The 19569-nt window shown below is 39.7% G+C and overlaps 1 pseudogene; it reads right to left on the minus strand.

Annotated features, from left to right (window-relative positions):
* Positions 1-1645: 1645 nt before the first annotated feature.
* On the minus strand, positions 1646-18370 carry LOC135964503 (zinc finger protein 705D-like; annotated as a pseudogene).
* Between the last annotated feature and the right edge of the window lie 1199 nt (positions 18371-19569).

Below are 19569 nucleotides of genomic sequence, written 5' to 3' on the forward strand. Positions count from 1 at the left end.
AAACTCTGGGGTGTCATGAGATGAACTGCTACCTCCACTTAGAGAGGCTTCAGGGACAAAATTTCAAGAGATTTCTGAGGGATAGAAGAGCAGGGCTGCCTTATTCTCTGATCCCAGGTAACTACTCAGAGACCGAGGCAACGGCTGGGGACACCCAAATGCATATACTAGGTGTCTTTGATCCAGCCTCCATTTCCTTGCTAAATCTATGCAATGACACACTGAGAAATCTGACGAGTGGGGCTGAAGATCCCTGATGTGTCAGTTCCAGGGTTGGATGGAAACAAGTGGTTTCAGTGGACATTGAAGTAAAGGGAGGTGAGCTGTGAGGAAAGAGCCGTCGAAGACTGGGGAGGCTCGGAAGTTGGGGTAGAATGTCGGCCCATAAGCCAAGGAGTGCAGATGCACATCGATTTGTTAGGGCTGCATAAATGAAAGAAGGACTTCACCAACACACTAAGTTTTTTCAACAACCGATTGTATTCTTTCAATATTTGTAAGTATTGATCTTTTGGAAATGTTTAATGAGATTTCTTATATAATTCTGCATTCAATTTATGCCCAGGTCACTTTGCTATTATACATTTATGTGCTGCATTTTTATGAATAGACATTTTCTCAAATTTCTTAATTATTTTGCTAAACTATGTGTTAAGAGTTTTTTCTAGAGGTCCACCTTCTTGACTCACTTTTCTGATGAGAAATCTATCAGGTTTCTCCACAGTGATTTTCAAATTTGATAGCTCCTCAATGTGAGAAACTTAATGTCAACTAAGAAATGAATTACCACTAAAGAATATTCTCCTTTCAAGATGCTAACCGTGTTTTGTCCAGTGTGAAATCTCACATGTGCCACAAGCGTTACTCTGTGAAGAAAGGATTTCTCATGATTTTTCAAGGCATAACTTCTCCAGTAAGAAGTGTTTGGTATTCCAAGAGAATTCATTGCCCTTGGAAAGACTTTCCCTTCTTATTTAGCTTATAAAGGATTTCCTTTCTTATTTTCCATTTTAGCAGCATTTTATCACTGTGTTTTCTTGTGAACATCAAGCCTAGTGCTTGGCTGAATGTTTATTCACAGAAAATATAAATAAAAGGTTCATCCAAGTAAAGTTTTCTTAGGTTATTTGACAACAAATTGCACATAAAAACATTTTCACACTGAACACAGAGCTAGAGATTCTCTACCTGAAAGTCCCACACGTTTTAAATTATTAAAACTGTTGCTGAAGACTTTTAGTTTATCATGTTGACAGTTTCAGCTCTCTCGTGTCATTTATGATCAGATCACTAACAAGTCTTTGGTACACACATGTCGTACAATTTCTCTTCCATATGAATTTATTGATGTGGACTGAAGAATAAAGGCAACTGAAGTAACGTCCATGTTGGGTATAGTAATTCTACAAAATGTGGGTCCTTTGGCATGTTTAGATGTTACACTACAGCTGAAGTCCCTTCCATATTCCTTACGTCCATCATTCCTAACACCATGTCATCTAAAGTCAGAATATGTTCTGAAGGCATTTATAAGTTTCTCTCCAGGGTGAATTTTCTGATGTTATTTAAGATTAGTACGTTGACTGAAGGCTTTCCCACATAAATGGCATTCATATGGCTTTTCTCCAGTGCATGTTCTCTCCTATCATCTAAGGTCAGAAGATACACTGAAGGCTTTCCACACATAGAAGACAAGCATGTGGTTTCTCTTCAGTGTGAATTCTTGTGTGTCCTCTAAAGCCAGAGCTTTGACTAAAGACTTTCCCACTTTTATCACATTCATAACGCTTTTATCCAAGGTGAGTTCTCTTATGTCTTCCAAGGTTAAAGGATTGAATAAAGCCTTTCCCACACTGATGACACTTCTACGGTCTCTCTCCCGTGTGGGTTTTCTCATGTCTTCTAAGGTGAGAACGCTGAGTGAAGGATTTTCCACATAGATGACATGCATATGGCCCGTCTCCAGTGTGAGTCATCTTGTGCCATCTAAGGTGAAAGCAATTAGTATAGGCCTTTTCACATATATTACATTGATATGATTTACCTTTAGTATGAATTTGTTTATGTGGTTTAGGGGACAACTGATTACTAAGGGATTTTCCACACTGTTTGCTGACGTAGGGTTTCTTTCCACTCTGAGTTAACAAACACTGAGTCATTGTGGAACTGTGAGTGCAATCTTCTCCCAAATCATTACATTCAAAGGGATCCTCCAGAATGAGAGAGTTCTCCTTTAGAGACAAAGATTAAAAGCTCTTAATGATTTACCGACATACATCTATACATTCATTTCACCACCTTTGAATCCTAGACCAACCATTCAGTGGTAGAGCCCAGTTGAAATGTTTCCAATGTTACTTGTGTGAAAGGAAATTAAATTTTGGCACCCCAAACTCATTTAACCAAAGGGAAAAATCAAGCTGGGAACAGGGTCACACAAACCTGCCTCCCCCTTCTGGTTCCTAAATAATACGGCTACAAGATGAAAAGCTACATGCCTCCCCCATATTTTGCCCACAAGGAGATTCCTGATGAGCTGTTAAAATTACACCATGACAATGCAAACTGATAGCTTGTCTTTACAGGCGCAGTCATCCCCAGTTCACCAGACACAAATGCATATCCAATTGTTTCCCTGCCCCATTTTGCCTATGTTGTCTTATATAAAATGCAGCTTTCCTGCATTATTCCTCTGCCTCATTTGTTTATGTCATCTTATGAAAAAAAAAATCCAGATTCACTAAGCCAGAAAAATTCATGAATGACTATTTTTTTCTACCCAACTTTTACATGAAAATTGTGTACTTCTCAATATCCCACCCTTTCCCCCTTTAAATTTGGAGAAAATTATCTTTGGAGAAAGGTATACACCTGTTCCCCAGGTGCATGTCCTTAACTCTGGCAAATACATCTCCTAAAATGATTGAGACTTGTCTCGTCATTTTTCTCGATTGACACTTGCGTACACATTGTCTCCTGCAGACACAGATATTTTCTCTTTTGTAAGATCCCAACTGCAGAGTTATTCCATTGATTGTGATGATATCAATATCTTTCAAAGTCTGAGCATGAGTAATGTGTATGCACTTGTTCTATTTTAAAGATCTCATGTTATGGTTTACAACACAGGTCACTTTATTCACTGAATTCAAAGTATCAAATTTTTTTTTTTTTTTTTTGCTTAGAAAGCACTTAGTGCCAGCCTAATTACACTCAGGTGCCTGTGCGTCATTACTAACTTAACCCATTACCAGATCTTTAACTTAGATGACTGGTGTACAGAGCTATAAAACTCACCATTGTCATACCGGTGGATGCATCTTTTCTGATAGGATGCATGGTTATCGTGTGTTTTTTCTTAAGGGCACTTTCCTTGTCTGAAATAATTGAAAAATAAATTGTTACCTTGGTATTATGGTAATAAAATTGTTTGAAAACCCACAAGGCCTGTTTACTTTTTTTCAAAAATTGACACTTAGATGTGGCAAATGTGTCAAATGAAGAAAATACTTCAATAGAACAGAAGGTACAGCGTCAGCAATTAGAAAAGAGTCTTAAAATTAAAATGTGAAAAGATTTAAAATGGACATGAGCTATCAGGCAGGTAAATAGAGGGATAGTCTTCACAGGGGTATCGGTAAAAGAGTCAGCATGTGACAGTTTAACCCCAACGAGTACATGAATTATCCTTTTCCTGAAAGTAAAAGAAAAGGCAAGAGGACACAAGAGTAGCATCTGACATATGAACAAAACTGATGATACCATCTAAGGAATTCTGCTCCAGTAGCTTAACCTACATTTTAGAAATTACCACTCATTTAATAAAACCTCTAATTAATATTTGACTGATATTATTCATTGACAAAGCACCTCCTCCTATTAGAGCACAGGACCCTGTTGCTTACCCAGATTCTGGCCTTGGAGAAATTCTCTTCCTTCCCGCCAGAGCTCTTTTCCTTCCTCCAGCTGCAAAGTTATATAGGATTTGCTTATCTGGTACCCTGTTAGTGGAAACAGTACATGTGTTTTGAGTTCACTGTCAATAAATGTGCATTATCACCAACTGTAGGGCAGGCTATCAAGGAAGAATAAAACAGTGAAGGTCAGCTCAGGCCACAAGACCTAGAACACAGAAAACTCCCCAGGATTTTTTTGACCCAACATGAGACTAGAAAATAAATCCAAATGAAAGGTCCATCAGGAAAAGGAAATTCAAAACAGTCAGGACCTATGAATGCTGAGTCCATGCCTAAGTTCCAAGACACAATGCAGAATACACAGTCCTTTCAGAAAGAGATTAATTAAACCTCTGCACAGTATGTTTATTATTATTCTCATGCAGAACAAAAAAAAAATTTGATTTACAAAAATAATTGATGTTCTATACAGAAAAGATATTGCTATTGTTTTCACTAATGGGTCTCAGCCTAAGCATAGCGACTAAAGCAGAAGAGTTATTTAGAAAATATTAAATTTAATACATTGAAAATATTCATTAGGCCGGGCGCGGTGGCTCAAGCCTGTAATCCCAGCACTTTGGGAGGCCGAGACGGGCGGATCACGAGGTCAGGAGATCGAGACCATCCTGGCTGACACGGTGAAACCCCGTCTCTACTAAAAAATACAAAAAAACTAGCTGGGCGAGGTGGCGGGCGCCTGTAGTCCCAGCTACTCTGGAGGCTGAGGCAGGAGAATGGCGTGAACCCGGGAGGCGGAGCTTGCAGTGAGCCAAGATCACGCCACTGCACTCCAGCCTGGGCGGCAGAGCGAGACTCTGTCTCAAAAAAAAAAAAAAAAAGAAAAGAAAATATTCATTAAGTTCTCAGGTCTGTTCTGAGTATTAGACACTGAGTACCAAGGAAATCATGAAATCCTTGTCAAGATTACATTCTAATTGAGTGACAAACTAAATAAAACAAAACAAAATAAAATAAAATAAAGATATTTCTTTCAGACAGATTTAGAGAGCTCAAACTTTTTCAGATAAGATCTGTGAGAGAATCAGAGAAGAGATTAGAGTTAGATATGGGGAAGCTGTTCCAACACTTATTGAATGAATGAGTCAATGTGTGTCTACATACATATGTGAATGTTGAGGGACTCACCGAGGGACACCAGGTGACTGTTGTTTTCCAGTCACCAACAACTGGATGTGTCCATCCAGTTCTCTTGGATGTGTCCATCATGGCCCACTCTTCCTGGGTGAAGTCAATAGCTACATCTTCAAAAGTCACTTTCTTCTAAAACATCACAGACACTTTAGTTTAGACAGAGAATCCCTTTTAACGTCCAGAGGAGGAAGGCTGAGATGACATAGGTAGGAGCTGGGTATGCAGAATTCCCAGTGTTTTAGGTTCCAGCCAGTTCATTCTCAATACTAAGCTGGTATCTGCCTTTCCGATTCATTCACAGAGACGTACCCACTCTTAATCCATTAAACTTTACTATGAAGAAATATCACATGAGGTGTGGCATAATATAGCCCAGATATTTTTCAGTAATGTGTTAATCACCTGTACATAACTGATTATAAAATTTTCGCTTGAACCTTCATAAATAAAACAAATTTACCATGAATTTCAAGAAAATTACAGAGTAGTCACAAGACAAATAACCATGATTTACTACTTTTTAAACACGGCCGTGATTAAATAAATTATTTCTCTAGATAAACCACAGGTTTCTCACCAATCAAATGGTTAAAAGACCTATTATGTGCTTTGAATAATCTAACGAAGTAATAGAAAACATGTTTCCTATCTAGCAAATATTTATTAAATACATGTCATTGGTCCCTTATTCATTAAAAAGTTAGAAAGTAATGAACCAGACTCCAGCATTCTTCAGAACTGAACAAGTTTTACGCAGAATATAGGATTCAATTTATACATAGAGTCACTCTAATGTTATGTCATTCAGGTGTTCATGACAAGGCTTGAAGACAGTCGAGCAGCACAAGACAAGACCGCTGAGGCTGGTACACTGAGGAAGTCTTAGTCTGATGATTCCTGTGATATGAAGCTTCCTGTTCTCAACTTTCTCTGGGCAATCCAAACATCAGTTATCACTGCCTCTCTTTTAACTTTACTTTCTCACTTGGCTTGTTCAAGGATAAAAAGACCTCTTTACTGTTTTGCTTTTTTCTAACCAGCCCTTATGAAGCATTTCCACAGAACCCTAAATTGTACTCTATCTACTATATTCCTTCTCCTGAGTGTGCAACCATAATTAAGTAATTGTATTTCTTATATGTTACTTTCAGTTACCAGAAGGTGAAAAGGTTAATTATCAAAAGGTAAAATGAATGGGGATAAGAATAATAATGACTTCTTTAGTTGTCCTTTTGCAAAGTTTTTAAAAGCACAAATATATTTTATCAAACTCTCCTTTTTCCTCAGCACTGTGCAGCTCTTGCCCAAGGCCTATCACACGGGATTTATTGAACTCAGCTGCTAGAACATCAGCCTCATTATTGGGCTGTGATCTTCTGCTCTTCACGCATCTCTATTGCCTGCATTCATCAAAATCCTAAGTCTATTTCAGCCAACGGTACAGTTAATGGGTCAATTATTTCCCTATGAGGTTATAGGATGGATAGAAGAAAAAGAAATACATAAATGAGACCTCTCATGTCTTTTTTTGTAAATAGCCTGAATAGGGGCTGGAATAAAGTAGTGTATTATTAGAAATTATATTGATAATTTAGGAATCTTTGACACATGATACCCAACCTAGAGTCCTGAGAAAACTTAATTGGAGGCCAGATACCTGAAAGTCTCCTGATTGCATTTGGAACACCCAGGCTGGATGGATTTTGCATCATGAAAACAAACAAACAAAAAGAATAAAAATGAAACACCCATGCAAACTGCAGAAAACTGCCCATTTGCCAGCAATATGGGTGTCATTTCAGCAGAGAGAGGCATCCCCTACTCACTAGTGAATGCATTGTCAAGAACTCAGTCTCTCTCTGTCTTCTTCTGGATTTCCACTTGCAGACACTTCAGGCACTAAAAAAAGCTGAGGTTGGAGAAAGAACAAGTGAGACACCAGCCTTGTACACAATTTTCAGACCAACCTGTGATGAAAAGCCAGACCTTCACTGAAGTGTGACACCACCTGCACCACAGCCTGACCAATACACACAAACACACAGAGGCCTCTCCTCTTTCCCCAAGGTCAAAATTAGGAAGCCTATGACTATGGTTTCTGGCAAAGAAGGAACACAGATATCTTGTGAACGAGAACATTAAAAGCACTGAGTTTTGTATGTTAATTGACACAAGTCCAGATATTCAATTCCCTCACTGATTTTAAAATACAGGGACCCCTGACTCCGCCCACATGTGGAATATGATTTCCACCTGTAGATAAACACTGTGGGATTTCTCAGATTTTATTATCCCAGCTTTATGCCCTAGCAATGTTTCTCCAACACCAATCACAGCCTTCTGAAGCCTTACTCCACTTTTACTTTCTCTCAATTTCGACTTTTGTATTTCCCCTTGGAACTTGGAAATCAATCAAGTAAGAATCTGTTTTAGGGTCAAGTGCGGTTGCTCTTGCCTGTAATCCCAGCACTTTGGGAGGCCAAGGCAGGTGGATCACCTGAGGTCAGGAGTTCGAGACCAGCCTGGCCAAAATGGTGAAACCCCATTTCTACTAAAAATACACAAATTAGCTGGGCATGGTGGTGCTTGCCTGTAATCCCAGCTACTCAGGAGGCTGAAGCAGGAGAATCGCTTGAACCCAGGAGGCAATTACAGTGAGCCGAGATCCTAACACTGCACTCCAGCCAGGGCGACAGAGCAATACTCTGTATCAAAAAAAAAAAAAAAAAAAAATCTGTTTTAGGATGGGGATAATCATTTCAGGAATTTATTTCACTTGGAGGGTCAACACTCCCTTCCTGCTGATCTAGCCCTTAAAATCCCCTGCATCAGAAATTCGCAGCAGTACCCTGGGTCATGGTGTTTCTGTCCTGTGTATACAGTCACAATCCTCTAAGATGCTCAGAAAATACAAAATGACTTAGGGCTGAGAGAAATGTAGCAGCTCAATCTGATATTTTACTAAGGTGGCATCTAAAATTCTTGCAATCATGGTTTATATTAGTCTTTGTTAGTTGCAATATCTCTGATTATCATGATACATATTTGCTGAGAAATACTGATGTCCATGTGTATATTCATACATAGATATGTAGGTATATAGATGGATATGTTTATATGAATGCATGTGTTTGAGATGGGGGAAAACATGCATGTATTATTTCCCTGCTAAAAATAAAAAAAAATAAATATATTTTATGTACAAATGATAATTATGTTTCATAAACAAAAAATTAACTGACCCATTTGTACATGAAGTCCAGGAAAAAATAAAAAGGGTAACTTTGTATTAATTGTGATGTTGTGCTTACAGATATACATAAATTTCCTTATTTAACCCTTATAATAACCCTGCTGATGATAGTTTATTTACCAGTTCAATAAATGATCAACAGAGTTTGAAAAATATGACAAAATTACAAAACTAGAAAATGACACAGCAATACTTTTAATTATATTCTGCCTTGTCACTGCCTCTTCTTGCTTTTTTACAAAATTACTCCCCTAACCAAGGTTCTCTATGATTCTGGGGACTCCAGGATTTAGACCCCAGTTCCCAAACTTCACTGTGTCTATTTTTACTGCCACATTTTAATGCACATTTACAGACTTCAACAAGCACTTTTCAATATCAACTTTTTTCTTATTCCTTGGTCTATTTCCTACATCTGTTTATCAAGGCTTCAGTAACATATGACTCCATCTGCCTGTCCCTTCCATGAATGTACCTGACAGTACATGTATTATGTAGTCTATAATTCAAGCAGAAGAGATATTCCTTCAAAAAAATAAGATATTAGAGAATGCCTACAAAGCTTCAGTGAAACCAGCTGTAACCCTTAATATTATTACCATGTAAACTCTTCCTCGAATATCAAAATAAGATTTGGACTTTAGAGAATATTTGTGTGTGATTATAACCCAAACATGAACTAAAAGTAATTTAAATGGTCGTATACAGACTGTGCCAGGGACAAACAAGGACAAATATTATAAGAAAATCAAAGCACACTTATTTCCTAAAGGACTCTTGTATGGAATCTATAAAAACTATTTCAAGATATAGAGATTAAATATATTTCAAAACAGACACATACACAAGCAATCTTTAGGATAAATTTTTTAAAACTTATGTTATGGGTCTAAAATTTTCATTAATTCATGGAAAAAATGTATTGACAAACTTCTCACCAGAGCAGGAATAACAACTTACGTATTTGGTGACTTCAAGATGAGAGCCTGCACAGCTTAGTATCTCCATCCAGATCTCTCTCTCTCTCTCTCTCTCTCTCTCTCTCTCTCTCTCTCTCTCTCTCTCTCTCTCTTTGTTTTTTGACAGAGTTTTGCTCTTGTTGCCCAGGCTGGAGTGCAATGGTGAAATCTCAGCTCACTGCAACATCCACCTCCCAGGTTCAAGCTATTCTTCTGCCTCAGCCTTCCAAGTAGCTGAGATGACAGGCATGCGCCACCACGCTTGGCTAATTTTGTATTTTCAGTCGAGACGGGGTTTCTCCAATTTGGTCAGGCTGGTCTGGAACTCCTGATCTCAGGTGATCCACCCGCCTCAGCCTCTCAAAGTGCTGGGATTACAGGCATGAGCCACAGCGCCCGGCCCAGATCTCTTAAAAAGTCATGAGGAAGGAGCCATTCTGCATCCTCAATATTACCTTAATATTTTCAGGACACCCATAACAATTAAGAGGCTGACTTGTGACTTCCTAGCCCTTTCAGGGCTATTTAGGCCCACCTTAGTGAAGTATTAGGAATGCAGTATTAGGTCTCAAGTTCCTGGACACCAAAACCATGTTCTCCAACAGATCTTCAGTAAAAATAGCTGATGTCTATATTCTTTTGCCTGTCCTTTCCCTTCCTTTTAATTCAGAACTGCGGTCTCAAAAAGTGCTATTATTTAGTAGATTCTCTCAATTCTCAACACCAGCACTATTCAGTGTTGAGTAACATCTCAGGTGCTAGGGAAACAGCAGCTGACATTCTAGTAAAGCACAAATAGAAAAGCAAAGATCACCACAGAGTAAAAGAGAATAGATTTTTTAAAAGTATGAAACCAAAACGAATATATATCAGATTACACTATAAATGGAAAATCCTGTTATCTTGACTGGATTGCAAGTCAAAACCTCTCATGGCTTCCAACATCCAATATATTCAAAGCAGTTCAGGAATGGTGAAAGTGGAATGGAATTTAGAATTATTCTAAGGTTGCATGTGTGAAAGCACCATGCCCTGAAACAAAATATTTATTTTTAAAGCGCATAATGAACACTTCATACAAAGTTTGTGTAACCAGAGAAAAAATCTCATATTTTTTAAAAAAGGAATATGCAACATATTTACATATAATAAAATAAAATTAAAATAACAGAAATGGAAGACACAATCTGACCTCTGAAAATCAAGGGAGAAATCTCTTTTAAATAAACTTGGCACAATTTTTAAAGTAAGTTATGAAAAATAATAATACCTGAATATAGTATGTAAAAGTACCAACACAATAAAGCTAAAACAATATCCGTGGAAAAATTATTTGCTGTACATTATTTTTAAAAAATGATCTAAGTACTTTCCTCAAGAAGGTAAATGAATGAAATTTTAAAATTGCCTGAGAAAATCTGTGAAAGGAAATGAATATAGAGAAGCAGAATATAATTTAACTATAAACCACACAAATAGAATTTAAAAATAAGGCCGGGCACAGTGGCTCATACCTGTAATCCCAGCACTTTGGGAGGTGGAGGCAGGCGGATCACCTGAGGTCAGGAGTTTGAGACCAGCCTGACCAACATGGAGAAACCCTGTCTCTACTAAAAATAGAAAAAAAAAAAAACAAAAACAAAAAAACAAACAGGCGGGCGTGGTGGCACAAGCCTGTAATCCCAGCTACTAGGGAGGCTTAGGCAGGAGAATCGCTTGAACCTGGGAGGTGGAGGTTGCGGTGAGCTGAGATCATGCCATTGCACTCCAGCCTGGGCAACAAGAGCAAAACTCTGTCTCGAAGAAATAAAAAATAAAAATAAATTAAAAATAAGTGGCAGCCAACATGCCCCACATGATTTTCTGTGATGAAAGAAATGCTCTATATCTACATTGTCCAATGCAGTAACTACCACACATATGTAGTTACAGAATTTCTAGTTTGGCCACGAATTTGGCAATTACTACTAAGGATATGCCATTTAGTTATTTAATTATAATTAATTTACAGTTTATGGCCACATGTGACTAGTAGTTACTCTATTGGTCAATGCAGATCTAGAATCTTGGAGAAGGCAGTTAAAATAATGAGATATGGTCAAAACAAAAATGGAAAAGGCACACAAATAGTGAACACAGAATATGAGAATGTGAAGTAACAATTCACACAGTAAAATTTACTAATGAGATGCTGCCTTGATGGGACACATGTCTGATGCTATTCAAGGCTTGTCTTGTTACAGGTAGAAGAGCAGGAGCAGGGCAGGAGAGGGCTCTTCCCCTACCCACTAGAAATGTCAGGTGATGGCCTGTTAGTGATCACTTTGCCTCTCTAACAATGATAATTAGGCAGCACCAGAGACAGGCCATTTCCTGGTGGTCTACACCTGTTAACATCAAAAATGTTAATTAAATGCAGACCCCAGGAAGAAGCAACTTCTTGGGCATTTATGTTAAGAGACAAAAATGGCAAAGTATAATCTTCCGGGGACACCACTGGAAAAGGAAAGAAAGCCTCAGATGGACATGCACATAACTCCCTAAACACACCGTGCATGCCAATTCCAAAGGGTAAGGAAAGCACTGTGCATGCCGGAAACTCTCCCTAAAGGAAGAATCGTGGGAAAGAGGCAAGCCCATCCCAGGATCAAGGTTAAAGGCCCTTCTCTTTTCTCTCTTGGACCTTCAGGCATCCACTTGGGTCTCTTCCAGGAGAATTTTCCTTTCCTTTCTGTTCTAAAGCCTTTTTAAATAAACTTCCACTCCTGCTCTGAAACTTAGTCTCTTTTTCCGCTGTATGCCCCTCAGTCGAATTCTTTCTTCTGAGGAGGTAAGGACTGAAGTTGCTTATGGACCCATGCAGATATGCTGCCAGTAACTCGAATCTCTTCTACTGGTAACAGTATCATTGTAAGGGAATGAGGCCAGTTCACATCTCAGTGCTCGGAGAACTCACCAAAAATAAAAAGTTGGAGGATGCTGTGAACTTATCTACCTTCCAAGGCAAGTCCCACAAGCAAGCAGCAAGACTCCCTTTCCCCAAGGTCTTAAACTCTTCTGATGCTCCTTCTCTGGGAAAACGCATCCTCTGGCTTCCCCTTATATAGGAAAAAACAATTAATAAACCTAATCAGCACTACATTCCAAGAGACATGCCCTGATTGCACAGATACTGAACCTAATCGAAACTGCATTCTGGAGACACACCCGGTTCAATTTGATTGGATTTTTGAGACAGCTACTGAAAACCCCACATAAAGTTGGAAACCAAAAAGTTAAGGCTATGTTGAAGGAAAAATAGGAAGATTTTTTCCTTTTTTCATTCATAAGTACTTTTTTTTTTTTTTTTTTTGAGATGGAGTCTTGCTCTGTTGCCCAGGCTAGAGCGCAGTGGTGAGATCTCGGCTCTCTGCAAGCTCCGCTTCCCGAGTTCACGCCATTCTCCCGCCTCAGCCTCCCGAGTAGCTGGGACTACAGGCGCCCGACACCACGTCCGGCTATTTTTTTGTATTTTTTTTAGTAGAGACTGGGTTTCACCCGTGTTAGCCAGGGTGGTCTCAATCTCCTGACCTCATGATCCGCCTACCTCGGCCTCCCAAAGTGCTGGGATTACAGGCGTGGGCCACCGCATCCGGCCTCATAAGTACTTTTGAGTGTATTATATGTACTAGAAAGCATTCGCAGTCATGGGGTACAGCAAGAAACCAGACAAACTAGAGTCTTATGGAGACTCTATATTCTAAAATTATTTGGAAGTAAACTGGACTTGAAAACAAATGGAAAGTGAATAGATATAAAAAGTTTCAATGCTCATGATGACGTAAAAAAATAAAATATATTGCAGAAATGAAGTCAAGAAGTGTTAGGGGTCATATGGTACTTCTAAGGCCATTGGTATCCTCTAAAACTCAAGCAGGCTGAAGACATTTGCATAACTAAAAGGAAAGCAGATGCTAATAGAAGACAATGAAGAAAGGGCCTGAAAGGCATTTCAGAGACCTTGGCTGGTGGCAGCCCCTCCCTTCAAAGGCGTGGAGGCCTATAAGGGAAGACTGGTTTTGTGGGCTGGGCCTAGGGCTGCACCACCCCGGGCAAGCGCAGGACAGTGCTCACAGCATTCTACCTCCCAACCACTCCAGCTCCAGCCATGGCTAAAAAAGGCCCCAGACACAGTTTGGGTCACTGCTTTGAGGGTGCAAGCCTTAAGCCTTGGCAATTTCCATGGGATATTAAACCTGCAGTTGCACAAAGTACAGGAGTGCGCTGCTGATAAACACATACCCAAGACTGGGCAATTTACAAAAGAAATAAGTTTATTCGGACTTACAGTTCCACATGGCTGGGGGGAGGCAGAAGGCGAAAGGCATGTCTTACATCACAGCAGGCAAGTGAGAGAATGACAGCCAAGCAAAACTGGTTTCGCCTTATCAAACCATCGGAACTCGTAAGACTTATTCACTACCACAAGAACGATATGGGAGAAACTGCCCCCATGATTCAATTATTTCCCACTGGGTTCCCACAACATGTGGGAATTGTGGGAGTACAATTTGAGGTGAGATTTGGGCGGGGACACAGAGCCAAACCATATCAGAAGCCTTCACCTGGATTTCAAAAGATGTATGGAAAAGCCTGTATGTCCAGTAGAAGCCTGCTGGGGTGGAGACCTCATGCAAATGTCTACTACAGCAGTGCAGAGGGAGAATATGGGGTAGGAGCTCCCACAGAGTCCTCACTGGGGCACTGCCTAGTGGAGCTCTGAGAAGACGGCCACCATCCTCCAGACCCCAGAATCATAGATCCACTGACAGCTTTCACCCTGAGCCTGGAAAAGCTTCAGGCACTCAATGCTAGTCCTCGACAGCAGCCACGGGGACTGACCCTTGTATCCAAAAGAAAATACCACAAAGACACGAGCACTCATATATTTATTATAGCATTATTTGCAATAGCAAAGACATGAATATTTTCTCTATCATCGGATAGAGAAAATGTAGTATATATACACCATGGAATACTATGCAACCATTAAAAAAAATTATGTCCTTTGCACCAACATGGATGCAGCTAGAGGCCATTATTCTAAAATAATGCAGGAAGAAAAAACCAAATATCATATGTTCTTAGTTATAAGCACGAACAAAGCGCTGATTATACATGGATGTAAAGATGGGAACAACGGATACTGAGGACTACAAGAAGGGCAAGACTCCGTCTCAAAAAATAAAATAAAATAAAATAAATAAATAGGTGAAGATCTGAATAGACATTTCCCAGAAGAAGAGATACAAATGGCCGACAAATACATGACAAAATTCTTACCATCTCTAATTGTCAGGGGGATGCAAATAAAAACCACCATGAAATGTCACCTGACACCTCTTAGAATAGCTGTTATCGAAAAGATGAATAGTAAGTATTAGTGAGGATGTGGATAAAAGATAACCCTTGTATATTCGTGGTGGAAATACAAACTACTATGGCCATTTTGGATAATAGTATGAAGGTTTCTCCAAAAATTTTTAAATAAAACTACCTGCTGATGAGGCTGTTGAGATATAGGAACACTTTTACACTGTTGGTGGAATGTAAATTAGTTCAACCATTGTGGAAGACAGTATGGTGATTCGTCAAAGACCTAGAACCAGAACTATCACTTGACCCAGCAATCTCATTACTGTGTATATACCCAAACGAATATAAATCATTCTGTTATAAAGATACATGCACACACATGTTCATTGCAGCACTAGTCCCAATAGCAAAGACATGAAATCAACCCAAATGTCCATCAATGATAGACTGGATAAAGAAAATGTGGTACATACACACCATGAAATACTATGTATGCAGTCATAAAAGGGAATGAGATCATGTCCTTTGCAGGGACATAGATGGAGCTGGAAGCCATTATCCTCAGCAAACTAACCCGGGAATAGAAAATCAAACAGTGCATGTTCTCACAAGTGGAAGCAGAACAATGAGAACACATGGATACTGAGAGGGGAACAACACACACTGGGGAGGCAGGTGGAGGGAGAGTATCAGGATAAATGGTTAATACATATTTGCATTGGAATATTATTCAGTGTTACATAATAATGAAACCCTGTCATTTGTGACAACATGGGTGGACTTTGAGGGCATTACGTTATATGAAATAGGCCAGCCACAGAATGACAATTACTATATGATTTCACTTGCATTTGAAATCTAAAATAGACAAACTCACAAAAGCAGAGAGTAGAATGGTGGCTGCCAGGGGTCGTGGTGCAGGGGAAATGGGTAGATGTGGTCAGAGCACAAAGTTTCAGATATACCATATAAGTAAGTTCTGGAGGTCCCCAGGCTCACTGAGATGCGTACCTTAAACATGGACAGCTTTTTAAATGTAATCATAGCTCAACAAATTGGGTTAAAAAAAAAAAAAAGAGGGGGTTGGTTAAAAAATTTAAAAGGAGGGGTAGACGTTCCCTTGTTTTTCTCTCTTTGTTATTTTCTTTCCTGCTACCTGGAATTAAAAAATGATAGGTGGGCATTTAGCAGCCAAACTGGAGCCTCTTCTAAAATGCAGCAGAGCAGACAGCTGGAAGGGGCCTGCATCCCTAATGAATTTGGCAAACATCTGTACCAGCCATGATACGTGTAACTATAGATTTAAGTGAGAAAGAAATAAACTTCTGCCTTGTTTAAGCCACTTTGTTCAGACATTAATTTCATATGCGTATAGAGAATGTATGCTCCTTACGAGTAGGAAAAATGTTTATGCCATATGGTTCATAATGGGTGTTCAGCAATGTAAGGTGATGCTGATTATGATGACAATAGTGACAAACAGCATGAAATAATAAGTAATGAAAAAAATGGTTTAATAGTTGTATATGGTTACTTTCTTTAAAGATTCTGCTGCTAATATCATTCAATGTATTTGTATGCCGGTGGGAGTTTTATTAGATGTAGACTAAGAAAGTTGACATTATTTAATGAAAAATACTAGATCAATTTTAAAAAACAGTAAAAATATCATGAGATGGAACTAAGCATCTGTATTGCAAAGCAACTCTCCCAGTTGATTTTATGCATAGTAGTGATTGAGAATCCCCTGATCTAGATCCAACAGATCTCAACCTTTATAGGTGCTATCAAGGAAGCATCTAAGGAAGAAAATTTTCCTGATTCTATCCATACCTCCAGTTAGTAATAGATCTAGAGAACTAGAACCCAAATCCAGACCTCCTGCTTCCATGTGCAGTGGTCTGTCGCTGTTCTGTTTTGTTCCACTTGGTGAAGAGGATTTGAGAATAAATGGCCACATGATTCAACTCCCTCCTCTGCTCTGAGGAATATAGCCTTGTCCTAGCAAGCAAGAAGCTCATACAGTGGTGGAAGAGGCAAATATACATTCACTAATCTAACATACAAGGCAGTAAGCACTGTAACATCAACAAAGCACTTTGGGGCTTCAGACCAGGAGCAAGTGGGGTGATTAATTCTTAGCAGGGCTAGTAAAGTCTGGGAAGTGTTCACTAACAAAATGTCTGATCATTAACGAAAGCAACTGGTTTCTCAACATAGTCTAATTTATTGTAACAATATAAATGGTTGTTTGTTCATAAACTTTCATCTTTTGCCAAAATGTTTGTAGCTTATGTTCCCATTGAACAAGGTTTTCTGGCCAAAACTGTGCACCCACATCGGTCCTCCCATAAAAGCAATTTTGCATGCATAGAACACCTCTATCTATGAATATTCCTAATGAGGTACAGAAAGGCTTTCATTATCCAAACAGAGACATTCCACTGGTGCTAGAGAGCCACAGACGGAAGTTTTCTCTGCCTCCTGGAAATGAAGCCAAACTTTCTTCTTTCTTCAGCCATAAGGATTCCTGTCCTCCTCTTCACCATTTTCTTCTTTATGAGCCAGGTTCTACCAGGTAACAAAATAAACTTGGTAAGAATGGAGTGCCTAACACCTTACAGGGATTCAGTACTTAAAGAGAAATCACCATCATCTATGACCAGATAGGGGATCTCATAGGAAATCGGGAAGACACACCAGTCTCTGGCTCCCTGGTCAGGCCCAGTTCTGTCCAACCCATCTATATAGGCCCCACACACCCAGTGCCCACCAGGCTCCTGTCAGCCAGGAGGACCCGTGCTCATCCCCTGAAGCATCCCACAGGGACCTGCATCCCACAGGGACCCACATCTCGGGGCCAACCTCCATGGGGGCCTCTTGGTTGTGGTGGCAGGGGCGGGGGGTAGTTGACCTCCAGCCCTCCCATCCTGGCCACTGTATTTTGTGGTGATCGTTCAGTCCTGGGAGCTTCCTGGGGACCCCAGAAGGAAGAGAACAGGGTGGTCATGGCAGCCTCAGCCCCAGGCTCTGGGCCCAAGCGCAACAGAAGGTAGAGAACAGGGTGGTCATGCCAGCCTCAGCCCCAGGCTCTGGGCCAGAAGTTGATAATGACCAATTGAGAGCAACCACTGAATTCGATCCTCTTACAGATACACGAGAAGTTGGCGAAGAACTGAATGTCGACCATTCTATGGTCATCCAGCATTTGAAGCCAATTGGAAAGCTGAAAAATCTTGGTAAGTGGGTGCCTCATGAGCTGACCAAATATTTTAAAAAGCATCCTTTTGAAGTGTCATCTTCTCTTATTCTATGAAACAACAATGAACCATTTCTTGATCAGATTGTGACATGCCACGAAAAGTGGATTTCATACAACAGCCAGCTCAGTGGCTGGACTGAGAAGAAGCTCTAAACCACTTCCCAAAGTCAAACTTGTACCAAAAAAAGGTCATGGTCACTGTTTGGTGGTCAGCTGCCGGTCTTTTGATCCCCTACAGTTTTTGAATCCTGGTGAAATCTTTACATCTGAGAAGTATACCAAGTTAATCGATGAGATGCATGGAAAACTGTAGCACCTGGAGCTGGCACTGGTCAACATGAAGGGCCCAGTTCTCCACAACGTGTGACCACATGTCATACAACCAGGGCTTCAAAAGTTGAAGAAACTGGGTTATGAAGTTTTGTCTCATCTGCCGTATTCACCTGACCTCTCGCCAACCAACCACCACTTCTTTAAGCATCTTGACAACTTTTTGCAGGGAAAACACTTACACAACCAGCAGAATGCAGAAAATGCTTTCCAAGAGTTCATCGAACCGTGAAAGCATGGAATAAACAAGTTTATTTCTCATTGGCAAAAATGTGCTCAATGTAATGGTTTCTTTTCTTTTAAAGACTGAGTCTCACTCTATCACACAGGCCAGAGGGCAAAGGTGCAGTCTCAGCTCACTGTAACCTCTGCCTCCTGGGTTCAAGAGATTCTCCTGCCTCAACCTCTTGAGTAGCTGGGATTACAGGCACATGCCACCACACCCGGCTACTTTTTGTATTTTTAGTAAAGACGGGATTTCACCATGTTGCTCAGGCTGGTCTCAAACTCCTGACCTCCTGAATCACCCGCCTCAGCCTCCTAAAGTGCTGGGATTACAGGCGTGAGCAACTGTGCCCAGTCCACTGTAATGGGTTCTATTTTGATTAATAAAGATGTGTTGAAGCCTAGTTATAAAAATTTAAAATTCATGGTCCAAAACCACAATTACTTTGGCACCAACCTAATAGTAGAAGAATTAAAAGAGGCCTTTATATTAGAGAGCCCATGGATGATAAAATAATAAAGAATATTACAATTTCCATAATGCACAAACTTGGTAACTTAGACCAACTGGATGAATTAAAAGACACAATCTCTTAATACTAAAACATACGAGAAATAGGTAATCTAAATATATTGATATCTATTTTAAAAATGGAATCAATACTTACTAACCTCACAGAAAACCTATATATTCCAAAAATCTGCCATTCTGTCATGTTATTCTAACTGGTGGGATTCGGGGATTTCCATTTTGATAAGAACATAGGTGAGTCGCACACACTTACTTTCAGTGCTCATTGGTCAGGAAACCTATGTCCTCTATCGGATACTGCAGAGCGATGCGTTTTGGAGAATTTAGGCAAGATAATATTATTTTCAGAATTAAAGGAAGACAACCTGTTTTATGTACAGCACTTCCTCATAATATCACAGGGGATACCATATTTAAACTTTGGGGTATCCCCAGGTATAATTCATATTTGAGCCACATGTGAATTTCAGACACGGAGGCTGCCGAACTTTGGTGGCTTTCAACAGATGTGGAAGTTAATTCACAACCCACTTTGTGGAGGC

The sequence above is a fragment of the Macaca fascicularis genome, chromosome 8 (assembly GCF_037993035.2).
Source record: "Macaca fascicularis isolate 582-1 chromosome 8, T2T-MFA8v1.1".
Lineage (NCBI taxonomy): Eukaryota > Metazoa > Chordata > Mammalia > Primates > Cercopithecidae > Macaca > Macaca fascicularis.